We start from the raw sequence: 18861 nt of genomic DNA on the forward strand, positions 1-18861 counted from the left end.
TCTCTACTAAAAATACAAAAAATTAGCCTGGCGCGGTGGCGGGTGCCTGTAGTCCCAGCTACTGGGGAGGCTGAGGCGGGACAATGGTGTGAACCCGAAGGCCGAGCTTGCAGTGAGCCGAGATTGCGCCACTGCATTCCAGCCTGGGCGACAGAGGGCGACTCCGTCTCAAAGAAAAAAAGTCCAAAATCTCATCTTCTAAATCATCTAAGTTAGGTATGAGTGAGACTCTTGTAGAAAACAAGTTATCTGTCTCCAAAATACAAAGATGGGACAGGCATAAGGTATCCCTTTCATTTTTCTCAGCAGTAGGCTTTAACAGCCAACTCTAGAAAATAAAGAAGAGCCTACATGATCTCTCACATGAATGTCTTCTCACATGAATCTATTCTCACATGAGTCTATAACCCTGAAAAGGGGTCCCCTAAAATAACAATATGAAAGCTTACCACTGTTTAAAAATTGAGGGACTTCGGCCGGCCGCAGTGGCTCAAGCCTGTAATACCAGCCCTTTGGGAGGCCGAGGTGGGCGGATCATGAGGTCAGGAGATCGAGACCATCCAGGCTAACACGGTGAAACCCCATCTCTTCTAAAAGTACAGAAAAATTAGCCGGGCATGGTGGCGGGCGCCTGTAGTCCCAGCTACTCTGGAGGCTGGGGCAGGAGAAAGGTGTGAACCCGGGAGGCGGAGCTTGCAGTTAGCCGAGATTGTGCCACTGCACTCCAGCCTGAGCGACAGAGCGAGACTCCGCCTCAAAAAAAAAAAAAAAAAAAAAAAAAATTTAAGGGACTTCATTTCCAACAGTTTCCATCAACAGTCTGTTTTCATGCAGTAATCTACTACCTTTGTTGGAAATGAAGACGACGTAAATCATTAACCTAGTTGGCTGTTTTGTTGTTCAGGTTATTTGAAATTTATAAATTATAATAAAATGAAAGTTAACAGGCAATCCCTTATATCTCTAATTTTTATCTTTCTTCACTGGTGTCTTACTGTTTAAACAACCACTATCAGTACCTGTTTCTAATTAATTTTCTTGATAAACCCATGATTTGGTGTTACTTACCACAGTCTAGTTAACTTGATGCGTATAGACATCATTTCCAAACTATGTTTGAGGATTCTCCTGCCAAAGAAGGTAACCAGTGTGGGACTGTATTCAATTCTACATTTCATTTGTTTTAAACGTTGTTATTGAAGAAAAATAAAGAGAAGAAAATAACTGCTACACATTCATGTCAAAAGTGACTCCATATTGATCGAGAAATTAAAATCCAGTAAGGTTTTACTTGTGATTCTGTTTTCATGAATGAAACACTGACTCTAAAACAGCCAGGAGAGAGAAGAGGCCACACATGTCTTAAAATGCTTTTTTTTTTTTTCTAATTCACACTTAATACTTCATTCATATTTGGGCTGTGAGCAAGCCAGCTCCTCCTCTGCCAATTCAATATAGCTTGTGTGCCAGCTGCCAGAGAGCTGAGTCCAACTCCCTGTGCCACTGTGGCTAAGGCTTATTGTACTAAAGTTGTGGCTGTATTTAAATGGATCACCAGGAAATACTGGTTGCTTGGTTCTCTCTGCAGTCTTTCTCTGTCTTCAGTGCTAGGCCACCCAAGAACTTCCTTGGAGAGCTTTGCCATTTCCCCCTTGAAATTCCACCCAGAACACTTTAAAAGACCACTCAGTACTGACTACAGTATTGTGGCATGGCAAAAAAAGAAGTTGTGTCTGATTCACACATAAGTAGGGGCTAATGCCACTCTGAAAAAACAGGTTTGAAATTTGAAGAGCATAGGCAAAAACCTGCAAACCTAAACCCAACAAGGAGGCTGAACAATGGCTGGCAACAAGTTCAAAGGAATCGAAGTATGCTCCCATTAAACATTTATTTCCTTTTTGAGCCTTTAGGTTTATCTTGGGAAAACGATTTAAATGTCAAGAATTCAGGTTATTTGGAAGGTTAAGGATTTAATATATATTTTTTGTTTTCTAAAGTGTTTACGATAGTTTTGGTGGCTTAATTTCTTTAAGCCACTTTAAAAAGCTCAAACAAGAGTAATAATTATTTTAAGAAAATTAAATGTGGGTATCCTTCAGCTTAATTATGGAGCTTTGATTTTTTCTCCTTTTTCTCCTATCTATCTATCTATCTATCTATCTATCTATCTATCTATCTATCATCTGTCTATCTGGCTATCTATCTAGCTATCTGTCTATCTATATCCCTCTATCTAATAGAAACTTAGAAAATTGTCAGATGTGAACCAGATGTGTTGGCTCATGCCTGTAATTCCAGCATTTTGGAAGGCCAAGGTGGGCAAATCACTTAAGCTCAGGAGTTCCAGACCAGCCTGGGCAACTTGGCAAAACTGTGTCTCTACAAAAAAAAAATAAATAAATAAGAAAGAAAAATGAAAAGAAAATTAGCTAGGCATGGTTGTGCGTTTCTGTAGTCCCAGCCACTCGGGAGGCTGAAGTGGCAGGATCACTTGACCAAGGTGGTAGATGTTGCTGTGAACCAAGATTGTATCACTGCGCTCCAACCAGGGCGATAGAGTGAGATCTTATATCGAAAAAAAAAAAAAATTCAGATGTTTGCTGATAAGGCTAAATGGTACAATAAGCTTGAATTTGAGGCAAACAGGGGCTTTTTATTCCACTTTCCCTCTGAATTGAACTTACTTACCCAGTCTCCAATTGGAAAACTGACAATTGCAAGCCTCCTCTGCAGGTTCTTCTAGTCTGCCCTGGAGGGCTAACCACAAGACAGAGATAACTCCAGGTGGGCCATTTCAACAACAAAGCACCAAAGAGGAAGAGACATAAAGCATCTGCAAACAGACTTATCCAACCCAACCATCTAACCTCCCCAGTGGAGGGCAGGGTCCCACAGTCTCACTTTGGCAGGGTGCATGCGATCCACCAAAAGGTGGATCTTATAAAAGAATGTGTACCTTTCCTTATTGTGGAGTTTTCCCAGGAAGGCCAGTTCCCAGCCAAAGGCTATGTGTTCCAGTCCACCTCTTGCCTCCAGGTGTAACCATATGACTATTTTTTCACTAATGGAATATTAATAGAAAATATGTATGTCAGTGCTGAACCATGATGCACCTTATTCTCCATCTCTCCTTCTCTTATTGGGTACTTAGATGTAGACATTTTCAAGACCCTAACAAATGGTGGAACCATTCATGGGAGGGGTCTACATTCTTAAGCCACTTTATGAAAGACAGCTAGATCTAATGGCATGGGACTGTTATGTGAGTGAAAAAGAAATCTCTGTTGTGCTAAGCTAAGCCATTAAAAGTTGAAGATTTGTTACAGCAGTTAGCATTACCTTAATTTACACAGTTACTGTTCTTCTCTAAGGTAGAAGAGAGAGAGAAGGGGGTCCAAAAAATGGCTGAAGTTTTCTTTCTAATATTTCTAGTGGGATAGAAGTTCTTATCAAATAGGCTGAAGTAGATACTAAGAGAAAGAAAAAATATGTAGCTTCCCTTATAGTAAGTCCCCAAATGCCAAAGGGACTAAGTTAATTTAGCAGTTAAAGTTCAGCCCCTTGGAAGACAGGTAGACAAGTAAGCAGGTTGCCACATAAATCTTCCTGATAGTTGCCTTAAGAGAGTAGTTTAAGGGAATTCCAGAAGCTCTAAGACCATTTTTAAGGCTTCTCAGGGTAAAGCAACAGGATGAGTTGAAAAATAAAAAGTCTTTCCAGGGATTGATTAAGTTATTTTGGTGCTAAGCTGTTGCCAATTGTTTTTGAAAGAAGGCAGAGCATATTTTATATACAAACCTACAAAAGGTAGGCTTTGAAATGGGATAACATTGGAATTGGAGAAGTTTTCTTCTTGATGTAGTCTAGGTATTAATAATCCTTTTAGACTTCCAGCTCTTCTGATTTTATAAGGAAAAAATACTTGGAACAATTTTCTATTTGTCCTGGGTATCATGAAAAGTAACTTCTCAGATACGCAAATGATGGCTTCAGAGAAACTTAGCATCTGAGTTGTGTGACAATTTCAAGACACACACACAAAAAATTTGATAGCATTTTTCAATGTATTTTATATCATATTAATTGATTTATTAAGTTATTAACTAACAAATATATAGTGAATACCTACTATTTCAAACCCTCTTATAGGTGCTGAAGATACTGAATAAAGAAGACAAAAATCCCCATGCCAATAGAGGTAAACTCTGCTGGGAAAATAGATGAAAAGAATTAGATACATTCCAGAATATGCCAGAAGGTTGTTAACAATATGAACACAAAGCAGGCCTCCAGCTTCATAAATGTATGGAATATCTTGATTTATGTTACGGAGGCAACTATTTCATTTAAAATGCAAACTCTTGGATATTGCAGTCGTTCTGGGCAGCCTGCTTTTAATGCCAGAACTTCAAGTGTCTTTTGTGGTTGTCTAATGTAGAGAGGAAATTAGAGCTGGTACTTTTTCTTTCTTTCTTTTTTGCTTATTTTTTAAAAATGGGTTTTAAATTTCTTGCTTGAAGGAGCACTTATCTAGCAATAGCAAATGATTTCTTTATCATATAGTCTTTTGAAATGTAAATGCAGAAAATGAAGGTCTCTTTGCTAAGAAGCCCAGGAATGACTCATTTATATTCTCTTGAATTGCTTTTATACCTAAAGAGCTTCTAGCATAGTCATCTGGCATCTTTCATTAACAAAGAGGAGTGACAATATTCAGGCTTCTGCTGCTGCTTGCTAGCTGTGTGACCTTGGGAAAGTTCCTGAAACTCTCTGAGTCATTTCCTTACCCAAAATACAGGAAGAATAATACTCAGCTCCTTGGGTTACTGTAAGAATTAAATGAAATAATGTATTTCCTGGCTTAGCATTCCTTTGGAATACGGTAGCTTCTACTATTATTACTACCATTTTTATTATCACACTTACTTCACAGTTTTAAAAGCATGGCAAGTCATGCATGAAGTCCTCTTGATTCTCTGTTTTTCAGAATCATAAATTAATGTTCATGTCATTGATTCAAGGTCCAGTGCTCACAGAATAACAACAAATTTTTGTCAGGTGACAAATCAATTACTGATTGGCTTGGAACAGATTTTTTTAAGTGTTTCACTAAACCTCTACTTGCAGAAGAAAATAACAATCTTACTAAGTATAGTTCTGCTTGGAACTTCACAGAAAGAAAGTCTTTATATGAGATCATCAAACTGTCTATATTACAATTCACTTAGTACCATTGGCCATATTTATAAGTTGATTGGATATGAATTGGCTGCTATTTTCTAGAGTTTGTCATTAGACCAACTGTCTCACAGTCTGGTTATCTCCATCATACAGATACCTCCAAGAAATTATTCTATGTTCACCCAAATTTTAAAACAAAAATATAAGTAGTAATAGTAATAAACCCTACAAATGTGATTGTATTGTCTGCACTATATATCACTCTCAATCTTTGTAGATACTACATTCTGATTTAACAGTGGAATGTTTCTTTTAGCTGATATATAGAGTAATAGGTATAGAAAACTCTAACACTGATTTTTTCCTACCTTTCTGTTTCTGTGAATCAATGGGATTGTTTTCTTTTTCTCTTTTCTGATGTCTCCCTCAACATTCGAAAAAGCTTGTCAGTTGTAAAATTGTAGCATGTAGAAGATGGAAATGATTTTAGGAGCCCTACATATTTATTTTCTTATTTTAAAAATAAGAAACCTGAGGCTCAGAGCAGTAAAGGGACTTGCTCAAAGCCATAAAGTGTGTGGTAAGGTGTTAATAATAATTATAATAGTTAACATTTATTGATCATTCACTAGGTGTATTGCTTAATCCATTATAGGTATTGTCTTACTTAAACCTTCCAAACATGCTTGTTGCTTGTCTATCTTGTTCACTCCTATATTCCCAGCACCTGGAAGAGTTCCTTGCACAGAGTAGGTACTCAATAAGTACTTGTTGAAAAGATAAATGAGTGACAATGTTAACAATGAGAGAACATCATATCCCCATTTTACAGATAATGACACTGAGGCTTAAAAAGTTAAGTAATTTGTATGAGATTATATAGCTAATAATTGGCAGTATAGAGTCACATCAAGTGTAAGTGACTCTGGGATGCTAGTCCTTAACCTCCTTGAAGGGCTACCTCTGGGTTTGTGGCCTAGCTAGGGCTACAATTTGTAAAAACATGCATTATGAACATTTATTTGTACATTATTGGATTTAATTTCCTAGGGCACCCAAGTTGTAATGAGTTTTCCTCACTTTTTTGAATGAGGTAGGAAGTGAGAAATGAAATGACCTTATCCCATTACTAAAATACCCACCAGGTGATGCAAACAATTCATTTGAAATATTCTGTTTTGTATGAAAATAGTCAAAAGATAAATTTGACCATTGATACTATTATGTTTGAATAAAATGATAGAAGCAGGAATGTGTTTTATACCACTGGGAATTCCGCAATTGTGAAAACATAATTTATAATATAAAGCTCAAGTTCCTGACATTGTAGGCTTCCAATAATCAGACTCCAAACTGCTCAGCTGATTTCACAAACTTTTTATACTGGTCTGCCTGTTTCTCACGAAGTGTCATAATTCATTTCTACCCTCCCCTAGGGTTCACTCCTTCACTGGAATGTTCTCGTCACTCTTTATGTTTTTGTCTTTTCTCATGTTCTAGCAGGCTTGTTCAATTATTCCCTTCTTTAAAAAGCCTTCCTGAAATGCCTTCAGCCACAGGCAGCTGTCCCTCTTTTGAACAATCATGACACTAATCATTTCACATTTAATCACAGTCTCATATGGAGTTGTCTTTTACTTTCCAGGCTTGACTGCTGTTCTGTACAAATGGATGGCAAAGTCTGCAGGAGAATGCATTGCGTTTTATACTCTCCATCATCAGAGCACAGTACCTTACGTATGGTGATGGCTCAATTGATATCTGCTGAAAAGGCAAGAGAATTGGATAAAAAACATTATAATACTGTTACAAGAAATATTTTTCTGCTTGCTTTGTTTTATAAATTGTAAATCTTCAGCATGACAAGCTTTGAAATGTAGGCTTCCACCTTATAAAGAACAGGAAAATGAATTTAATATCTGTTTCCTTTTCATCTTTACTGTTAGACAGTAATTTATGTGGTTTAGTGCTTAGAACTTGAAACTGAGTTCTATCTTTTATGCATTCTGTCGACCTGACTAATTTGTGGCTCTCTCCCGATTTATGTCTCAATTTTCCACTCTGTTTTCATAAACAACAATAAATGTGTCCTTAGAGGAGATCTGTGAAATTTAATTTGTGTTTTGGGAGGCCTTTGGGACATTTGTGTGAAAGTGTGTAAAATGCAAATTATCATTGTGGATTCTTATACCTTCATTTGCATGTGTTGTTTCTAGTGCAATTCTGAAGGCTGGGAATGTTTTCATCACTTTATCCGAAAAGATTCAACCAAATTGTTTCCTCATAAGGAGGTTGATCCATTTGCGTCATGCAAATCAGTTTTTCATTTTCTGGTCAATTCTTAAAATTGACTGTAGCCAAAATGTTAATTATCAGCATAGTAAACCATGGGCAACCCAGAACACTGTCACTTGCACAAGCAACAAAGTGGAAAATTCTCAGTGCCCTGAACCTTTTTACAGCCCCTGTGAGTGACAATCGCTAGCATTTTGGTTAAATCTCAGGCTTTCTGTAAGAAATCACAGCAGGAGATTGCTTTTAAGAAAGAAGTCCTGAGGCTCTCAGCTCAACTAGTCAGGTAAAATCTCTTCCCTCAGAGCCTCAGGCCTGCCAATTAGTATCTAACATGGCTGCCAAGGAAACGCCGATGCTCAGAGTCCTGATTATTGCCCTCCTCTGAGCAAGAACCCAGTGAAAAAAGTGTTTGGTAATTAGCTCAAGCCAAAGAGGCTCAAAACTTGTCTTCCTTTTTCACTAAAGACCAGGATGATAATGAAGGAAGCTTCAGTAATTAGCGCAGAACAGGTAAGATATTTCTCTTCACTTTAAGTCCTTCTTTATATGAGAGTAAGGTCAAATGAAAACTTGTCATGGAAAAGATAATAGTATGAAAAGTTAAGGGACTTGCACATTCATAGGCCTGGGGGGTACATCTTTCAGAATAGCGATACTAGGAACTGCCTTTTCATGAATTTCTGGAAATTTAGTGACATGGTACTAATCCTATATTTCAGAACTGGGTTCCTGTGTGGCTGTTTAAAGAATGGGAAAAACCAATGTCTATTGAGTGTTATTCACTGTGCTATATTCTTTTCATGCATAGACAATCTTTAAAATTTCCCACTGAAATAAGTACTATCCAGTATCATTTTACTGGCTGGGAAATGGGCAAGGAATTACTGATAATTATACTTAATGGTTTTTCTTTTTACCTTTTAAAAAACTTAAGCACACATTTAAAGAACTGTAAAAATGATGCAGGAGTTTTCTCGACCGCTTTATTGGACTTGCGACTGGGGGCCCTGAATACTGAGCCCGCTGTGTTCAACCTCTTGCAATGTCTTGCAGGAGGGAGCCCGTGAGTGAGCGAGTCCCGAATTCAGCCAGCCACTTTGGGTGCTGGCAGGAGCAGGCTTTGTGCGGACCCCATGGCCAGACCAGGTGTGAGTGATGAAGTGAGGGATCCGGCCAGCTGCTTTGGGTGGCAGGAGCATGCTCCATGCAGGCCTTGCAGTGGCACCCAATGGGGGGTGCCTGCAAGCACCGAAGCCCCAGAGGCCACTTTACAATGCTATCTTATCTCTGCTGTTCATGGACAGCAGTGTGTTATCAGCTCAGTGGGCCCCTTGCCTTGTGGTGTGGGGCAGCTGCTCTCCACCAGACAGGACAAAGGGCCAGTGGGACAGCCCTTTTTGGGTACCTGCACTCAATGAGTCCTGAACTCTTGTCCGATGGTCCAACAAAAATTAGGTCACATGGACCACTTGATGGATGGTGGAGGTGGAGAATTTTATTTAGTGACGCAAATGGCTCTCAGCAGAGAGGGGAGATGGAGAGGATGGGCAGATAATCTTCCCTGAATTCTGGCCATCTCGGGCCGGCTCCTCTGAAGTCCAGCCATCCCTCTGAAATCAAGTCACCTCTCTCCAGTCAAGCCACTTCTCCCTCTCTACTGACTGAGTCTGGAGTGTTTATAGACACAGGATGGATGGCAAGGCGGGCCATAGGTAGTTTTCGAAAAGGCAACATTCAATTAGTAAAAAGACATTATTCAACAACAACCAATTGGGAGAGAGCAGGCAAACAGGGATAGTAGGTCTCACTTTGGGCCGCGGGTTTCAGGCTTTTCAGCTCAAAGGTGGGGTTTTGCTGGAGACCTACCTCTGTCTGCCTAGAATTTCTCTGCCTCCTGCATCTATCAGAAATAATGACTAAACTTTGACAAAACTGTTAGAGAAATTTTGGAGGTGGTAGCAAATTGATCAATTATATGAGACAGACTTTAAATTTTATGTCAGGGCACATGAAGATAAGCCAAAAAATAGTGAGGATGAAAAGGGAATTAAACATGAAAAGAGAAAAGTTTCCATGGATTTATCAAACAGAAGTACTGGAAGTCACAATAAGCTATTTTCAACATGGAAGTGCCTAAAGTAGCAAGTTTTGTAAAGTAGAAAATATACCAGGAAAAGTTGTTAAGTACTTTGTATTAGTCAGGGTTCTGCTAGAGGGACAGAACTAAGAGGGACAGAAATAAACTGAAAATTTATTAAGTATTAACTCACACTATCACAAGGTCCCACAATAGGCTATCTGCAAGCTGAAGAGCAAGGAGAGTCAGTCCGATTCCCAAAACTGAAGAACTTGGAGTCCGATGTTTGAGGGCAGGAAGCATACAGCATGGAAGAAAGATGTAGGCTGGGAGGCTAGCCCCGTCTCTCATTTTCACTTTTTTCTGCAGGCTTTATCTTTGCTGTAAGCTGATTAGATTGTGCCCACCCAGCTTAAGGGTGGGTCTGCCTTTCCCAGCCCACTGACTCAAATGTTAATCTCTTTTGGGCAACTCCCACAGAGACAAACCCAGGATAAATACTTTGTATTCCCTCAACCCAGTCAAGTGACACTCAGTATTAACCACCACAAGTCCACCCCTTGTCAGCTTGAACCCATAAATATCTCCTGAGATCACACATAATCTTCAAATAAAGACAATAATGAGGTCATAATTTTGCCTAACATAATACAATTATCCTTCGTACAACCAGGAATGCACCAATCCCCAACCCAAATACTATTACATAAAGTTAACAATACTTAAATGCTGATATGAAGTCAATAAATCTTATGTCACATGATAAAGGAAAAGGAAATAAAATGAAGATATTTTCTTAGTACAAGTGTATACATGACAACTATCTTTTTGAACAAAAGAAGGAGGAAATATTCATGACAATTGCAGTACTCATTTCTGCAGCTGGTCATGTGGTCATAGCTGGTTTTGATGACTGCCTTTTTCCACTACCCATTCTGTATCCCCTTTGCCTTCATCAAGCATCTCAGCAGGTCACAGTTTTTTTCTTGGTGGAGTCACCCAAACCTTCAGAAGGGTCTGGACCATTTGTAGTCCTGCCTGGATTGCGCTGTTGTAGTTTCCCATTGACCCCCCAGGCCTATGAATGTGCAAGTCCCTTAACTTTTCATACTATTATCTTTTCCATGACAAGTTTTCATTTGACCTTACTCTCATATAAAGAAGGACTTAAAGTGAAGAGAAATATCTTACCTGTTGTGCACTAATTACTGAAGTAGATCCCCTGTATTCCACGCATACTCTTCCTTACCTCTGTTATGGAAGAGTATGCTGATTTCATCCTGATAGTCCAGGTCAATCACCCCAGCCAACATTCTTAAGTCCCTTCTTAGCCTGTTGACTTAAAGGTAGGAGGAGCCCAAAGTGTCCAGGTAGCAATCTTAAGTATCAGTTTAATTGAATTATTGCTGTTTCCTCGTGGCAGTGTTCCTCCCTCTGGAACTAAGAACTCTAGGCCATCAGAACATAATGTCTCAGGAACAGGAAGCACAAATTTTGCTAGTGGGTCACTAGGGGTGATGGTGAGTGGTGCCACTTCCACTTCCACCCCTTGATTCCTGGACCCGTGCATCCTGGCTATGGGAGTAATAGTACCATATATTGGTTACTGATTCAGAGCATACACACCCTTCTGGAGAACATTGCCCCAGCCCTGCAAAGTATTGTCACCTAGTTGGCATTGTAATTGTGACTTCAAAAAGCCATTCCACAGTTCTATCATTCCAGCTGCTTCAGGATGATGGATAAAATAGTAAGACCAGTGAATTTCATGAGCATGAACCCACTGCTGCATTTCTTTAGCCATAAAGTGAGTCCCTTGGTCAGAGGCAATGTTATGTGGAATACCATGATGGTGGATAAGGCGTTCTGTGAATCCATAGATAGCAGTCTTGGCAGAATAATTGTGTGCAGGATAGGCAAACCTATATCCAGAGTAAGTGTCTATTCCAGTGAGGAAAAACCTCTGCTCTTTCCATGATGGAAGAGGTCCAATACAATCAACCTGCCACCAGGTGGCTGGCTGATTACCCTGAGGAATGGTGCCATATGGAGGGCTTAGTGTTGGTCTCTGCTGCTGGCAAATTGGGCACTCAGCAATGGCCATAGCCAGGTCAGCCTTGGTGAGTGGAAGTCCATGTTGCTGAGCCCATGCGTAACCTCCATCCTTGCCACCATGGCCACTTTGTTCATGGGCCCATTGGGGGATGACAGGGTTGTCTGGGGAAGGAGGCTGAGTGGTTTCCACAGAGTGGGTCATCCTATCCACGTGATTATTAAAATCCTTCTCTGCTGACGTCACCCATTGGAAAGCACTCACATGGGATACAAATATCAGATCTCATGAGACTTATTCAGTATAATAATTATAGCACAGGAAAGACCAGCCCTTATGATTCAATTACCTCCCCCTGGGTCCCTCCCACAACACATGGGAAGCCTGGGAGATACAATTTGAGATTTGGGTAGGGACACAGCCAAACCATATCATTCTGTTCCTGGTCCCTTCAAATATGTTCTCACATTTCAAATTCACCCAACAATCCCCCAAAGTCTTAACCTATTTCAGCATTAACCCAAAAGTACACAGTCCAAAGTCTCATCTGAAACCAGGCAAGTCCCTTCTGACTATGAGCCTGTAAAATCAAAAGCAAGCTAGTTACTTCCTAGGTACAATGCTGGTACAGGTACTGGGTAAATACAGCTGTTCCAAATGGGACAAATTGGCCAAAACAAAGGAGTTACAGGGCCCACACAAGTCCAAAATACAGCAGGGAAGGAACATTTTAAAGTTCCAAAATGATCTCTGTTGACTCCATGTCTCACATCCAGGTCACACTGATGCCAGAGGTGGGTTCCTATGGTTTTGAGCAGCTCCACCCCTGTGGCTTTGCAGGGCGTAGCCTCCCTCCCGGCTGCTTTCATGGGCTGGTGTTTAGTGTCTGCGGCTTTTCCAAGCACATGGTGCAAGCTGTCAGTAGATCCACCATTCTGAGGTCTGGAGGAGAGTGGCCCTCCTCTCACAGATCCACTAGGCAGTGGCCCAGTAGAGACTCTGTGTAGGGGGGCTCCAACCCCACAACCCCACATTTTCCTTCTGCACTGCCCTAGCAGAGATTCTCCATGAGGGCCCCATCCCTGCAGCAAACTTTTGCCTGGGCATGCAGGCATTTCCATACATCTTCTGAAATCTAGGCGGAGGTTCCCAAACCTCAATTCTTGACTTCCGTGAACTGGCAGGCTCAACACCACATGGAAGCTGCCAAAGCTTGGGGCTTCCAACATCTGAAGCCACAGTCTGAGCTGTACATTGGACCCTTTCAGCCATGGCTGGAGTGGCTGGGACACAAGGCACCAAGTCCCTAGGCTGCACATAGCATGCAGACACTGGGCAAGGCCCATGAAACCACTTTTTCTTCCTGGGCCTCTGGGCCTGTGATGGGAGGGGCTGACATGAAGGTCTCAGGCATGCCCTGGAGACATTTTTCCCATGGTCTTGGGGATTAACATTAGCCTTCTTACTACTTATGCAAATTTCTGCAGCCGGCTTGAATTTATACCCAGAAAATGAGTTTTTCTATTCTACTGCATTATCGGGCTGCAAATTTTCTGAACCTTTATGTTCTGTTTCTCTTTTAAAATGGAATGCTTTTATCAGCACCCAAGTCACCTCTCGAATGCTTTACTGCTTAGAAATTTCTTCCACCAGATACCCTAAATCATCTCTCTCAGGTTCAAAGTTTCACAGATCTCTAGGGAAGGGGCAAAATGCCACCAGCCCCTTTGCTCCAATTCCCAACAAGTTCCTCATCTCCATCTGAGACCACCTCAGCCTGGACCTTATTGTTCAGATCACTATCAGGATTTTTGTCTAAGTCATTCAACAAGTCTCTAGAAGGTTTCAAACTTTCCCACATTTTCCTGTCTTCTTCTGAGCCCTCCGAACTGTTCATCTTCTGCCTGTTACCCAGTTTCAAAGTTGCTTCCACATTTTCAGGTATCTTTTTCAGCCAAGCCCCCCTCCTAGTACCAAAATCTGTATTAGTCAGGGTTATCTTAGAGGGAAAGAATTAATAGGATATATATATCATACACACACACACACACACACACACACACACACACACATATATGTATATATACACACATATATATTAAGGGGAGTTTTTTTAAGTATTAAATTACATGATTACAAGGTCTCATAATAGGTTGTCTGTAAGCTGAGGAGCAAGGACAGCCAGTCCGATTCTCAAAACTGAAGAACTTGGAGTCTGTTGTTTGAAAGCAGGAAGCATCCAGCATGGGAGGAAGATGTAGGCTGGAAGTCTGGGCCTGTCTTTCATTTTTGTGTTTTTCTGCCTGCTTTATCTTTGCTGAAAGCTGATCAGCTTGTGCCTACCAGATTTAGGATGGACATGCCTTTCCCAGCCCACTAACTCTAATGTTAATCTCTTTTGGGCAACACCCACACAGACACACCCAGGATTAATATAATACTTTGTATCTCTCAATTCAATCAAGCTGACAGTCAGTGTTAACCATCACATTCTTCAAATACACACACACACATGCACACACACAAACACACAAAATACACACACAGAGAGATACACTTAAAACTGTCATATTGCAAAAGGTTGACATTAGTATTTTGGTAGTAAGCTTTGACATCCACCAATATAGCATATATTATTCCACTGACAAGAACACAGTGAAAGGGAGAACTGTAGAGAGTCTTATTTCATCTGTGCCTTCCCATTTGTATATTAGTGAATAAACTGAGGAACAGAGAGGGGATAATTAGTCTAAGTCACACAAGTGGTCAGCAGGGCTGGGATGAGAATGCAGGTCTTTTGGCTTTCCGTGTAAATTTTCTGTAGCTCAATCCTGTTTCTGAACTTCTTCACAGGTGCCCACAGTTGTTAAATGTATCCAATTTTTCTTCTTTTTAGGTTAACTGTGAAGTAAAACCCCAGCTTAGACTTCTTTCACTGGTGTTGAGACATGTATATAAGATCTGTTTATAATTCTAAGAGTTTTACAATGGGGGAACAGAAAATAAGAAATATGATAAAATATTGAAGAAATAACAAAGGCTAAGAAAAACTCAAAAAATTTTTATAATATTCACATATTTTTAGTTGTACATAAAATCAAGCCACACCTGTCCAACTTCTTCCTTAACGCTCTCTCTTTTTTAGATTTTTCTTTTTTAATTTATTTAAATTTCTGGAGATGGAGCTTGCACAATTCCCCTCCTCTTTTTTTTTTAACTTTTATTTTAGGTTCAGGGTTACATGTGCAAGTTTGTTATATAGATAAATTGTATGTCACAAGGATTTGGTGTCAAGAGTATTTCACCACCTAGGAAATAAGCATAGTACCCAACAGGTAGTTTGTTGATCTTCATCCTCCTCCCCGCCTCCACTCTCTGTCCTGCATTAGTTTGCTAAGAATAATGGCCTCCAGCTTCATCAATATTGCTGCAAAGGAGGTGATCTCATTCTTTTTATGGCTGTGAAGTATTCCATGGTATACATGTACCACATTTTCTTTATCCAGTCTACCACTGATGGGCATTTAGGATGACCCCATGTATTTACTATTGTGAATAGTACTGTAATGAACATATGCTTGCATGTATCTTTATGGTAGAATGATTTATATTCCTTTGGGTATATACCGAATAATGGGATTGCTGGGTTGAATGGTAATTCTATTTTGAGTTCCGTGAGAAATTACCAAACTGCTTTCTACAATGGTTGAACTAATTTACATACCTATCAGCCGTGTATAAGCATTCCCTTTTCCCTACAATCTCACCAGTATCTTATTTTTTGACTTTTTAATAATAGCCATTCTGACTGATGTGAGATGAAAACTCATTGTGGTTTTAATCTGCATTTCTCTAATGATTAGTCCACTACACTATGGTCCTCCATGCTTTTCTCTTTTGATTCCCATTTAAAGCAATTACTTTTTATTTATCCACAACCATTTTCTGCATCTCAACCTCAACCCTGATTCATCATTTGTTTGCTTTCGACTTTTGGATTATTTCTCCTTTTTGGTTTCTGAAATTAGGCATCTTTAATTACTGCTGCAGTCTCATAGCTTCCATCTAATTAGTGTTGCAAAATTCCACTCTGTATTCTGAGCAATTTCCCAAGTAAACATTAATAGGTGTATGTTTTACATATTAATCAGGAGAAGTAGAATAAAAAAGCTGGTCTAATGTTAAGATAGTTAAGTTTTTCTAGTTCTACTAATTGCTATCTGACCTTATACATGCAGTATTTCTTTTGGCATGCATACTGTCTAAAGTAACTTTTCAGAACTATCATTCTATAATACTTTATGTTGTAGGTCAGTGGTAGACAACTATGATATAAAATACAGTTAATTTTGGGAGAAAAAATGAATAGATTAATATGTAAATTATCCACTTTTTTTACTAGTTAATGGGAATATTTCATTCAGCTTAAGTCAAGTTTATAGATATTTACCTCCAAATTGATAAAAAAAAAATCCATCTTGACCTGTGGCCTCAAATTATACTTCAGATTCTTGGACTATGTCACAAACTAGTGACAACTACAAATGGCCAATCCTTACAACTATGTGTGTAAATTAGTGTAAAAATTGACTATTGGAAAACAAATTCTACTAATAAGTCAATTGCCAAATATTTTTGCAGAAATGCAACGTTTGATTTTTTAGATTGATAATTAAATTTTTGAGTGAATGAAATCTGTTGTGTATCTCCTTTGTTCTGGGCCTGTGCTGTGCACTATAGGAGGCAGATACAGGGCATGAGGGAGAAAGATAAGCAGTCCAAAGTCACTGTCTTTAGGGGAAGACTTTAAGGAGATCTCTATAAAATTTCAAATGCACCTCCCACGCATTTAAAAACTGTTGGAACAAGAGATATGGTGTTTCCTATAGATTATTGGTTTGAAAAATGAAAAAATAGGGAAAAGAATGAGGTTTTCTTGAGTTCTGGCCAGTAAAATTTTCAGGTGAAGTGAGTTAACTAAGCCAAAAAACATTCAGGAGCAGTATCGGGAGACGCTCAGGGGCAAGTGACCACCAGTAGTAGACATACATTAAGTTTGAACAACAGAGTAGCAGGAGAGAGGAATTCAGCAGGATTCTCTTGGAAGTTTTCAGAAGTGGCTTAAAGAGAAAAAGAATCAGTTTTATCTTCTTCTGCTGCAGAGTAAAAAGCTAGCTTCTATCAGTACAATATTACTCATAACTTCTATATTCCCTTATCTCTCCTCTCTCCTGCTTAGACTCTAGTAGTGTCAATACAGCAACTAGCAAAGGTCGAGAAAGAAGAGAAGCCACAATTTCCCCTCCTTCTCACTGGCTACCACCTTGCATTAGAACGTAGTTAGCTGAGGGGAAATTATTTACTGCAAAGAAGAATTCCAATAATTATTACAATTAGACTGTAATTAATAAATCACAACTATGCAGCTTTACATACAGTAAGAATATCTTACCCAGAGAAGCAAAGAAGTTATGGGCCTTCCAGAGTTTTTACCTTGGGATGGGACAGATTGCTTCTACTGAAAAAAGTTTAAAAAGTTGGTGGAAATAAAATTAATTTGTTTGTTGTCACAAACCATGCCATGCTTGTTCAACATAATGGACACATATGTTATCTTAATTTTACACATAGAACTTCTAATTTTTAAATTAAGTTTCTCATTGAATGGACTTGACTTTCTTTCTAAAGATTTCCTTCAGGAAATCCTCTGGTTTCTGTACTGATATGGATCAATTGCTTTCTGCTCAGGTAATTTTCTGAGCTCTCTTTGAAATGAACCACTGGGTTAGGTCCACCATTTCTTTCTTATCTCTGCATTTCTCTTCTGCTTTGTGAAGAAGTCATGTGGGGGCACAAAATTTTCCAAGACCTTACCAATTTTTCAATGATTGTTTACCTATTCACATAAGTGACTGTCCAGCTGAATATAGAATTTAAACTCAAAATTACCTTCTTTCAGAATTTTAAATTATTTTATCTGATGATGCTGTAAAAGGGTATATACATGGGTATATATAGGTATACACATTTGTGTATATACATGCACATGTATACACCCACATATATACATATATGCACATGTATACTCCCACATACAAATACATATATGTGTGTAAGTATGCCTGTGGGTATATGTATATACTTACATATATGTGTGTACACATGTATACACACATATATGCATACATATATACATATATATACCCATATATACACATACATATATATGTACAGCTATGTACAACATAATGACGTTTTGTTTAACGATGGACTGCATATATGATGGGAGCCTCTAAGATTATAACATTGTATTTTTACTGTCCCATTTTTATGTTTAGATATGTTTGCATAGACAAATACTTACCATTTGTGTTACAGTTGCCTACATTATTTTGTACAATAACATGCTGTGTTAACAGAAGCAATAGACTATGCCATATAACTTAGGTGTGTAATAGGATATATTATCTACGTTTGTGTGAGTACACTAAGTGATGTTCACACAACAATGAAATTGCCTAAGAACAATTTCTCAGAATGTATCCCCATCATAAGGCAAGGGATAAATATATGTATCTAGTTCCCTTTGAAAGTGAAATTTGAAAGCTCTTTTAACATTTTCCCATGTGAAATTTCAGAAGGATGCTTTCCATATGGGTAGTCATTCATTCATCATGCATGGTACTCTAAGTACTATTTCACACATTGGTCTTGTTTTCATATCTAACCATATCAAACCTCAGGTATGTCTAGGGTTCTGTGAGCAAGAAGGTTTCCCACATAGAATTCTTCTTTGACTAGGTTTTCTACTGCAACTTTCTCCATTTTAATAGATGCATCAGTTTAAACATATTTACTTTTCATCTTCAGACATTTGTCTAAATTGTTTGTCACTAATGGCATATCCTCAATTTGCATCTGTGTCTTAGGTTTAGTTCCATCTTTATTTCCTTAATTCCTTTCACTTAGTTCAGGGAAAAATAAGAGAAAAAGTCATGTACTCATACTCAGTTTGTCATTTTGGTCCAAAAGTCTCAGAGCAGTTTTATTATTATTTTTAACTCTTCTCTGAACTTTTTCACAATTTGGACTGAAGAGATCAATATCACAGTGTATAGAAGATATGCCCTGACAATACATTTTTTAAAATTGCTGGATCAGTATGGATCAGTGTTTTTTAATTTTTTTTAAATAGAAGGATATGTAGTTTTGAAATAGTATTTTTATTCCTTTGTTTCTTGCAGCTTAGTGG

Source organism: Gorilla gorilla, chromosome 2 (assembly GCF_029281585.2).
Source record: "Gorilla gorilla gorilla isolate KB3781 chromosome 2, NHGRI_mGorGor1-v2.1_pri, whole genome shotgun sequence".
Lineage (NCBI taxonomy): Eukaryota > Metazoa > Chordata > Mammalia > Primates > Hominidae > Gorilla > Gorilla gorilla.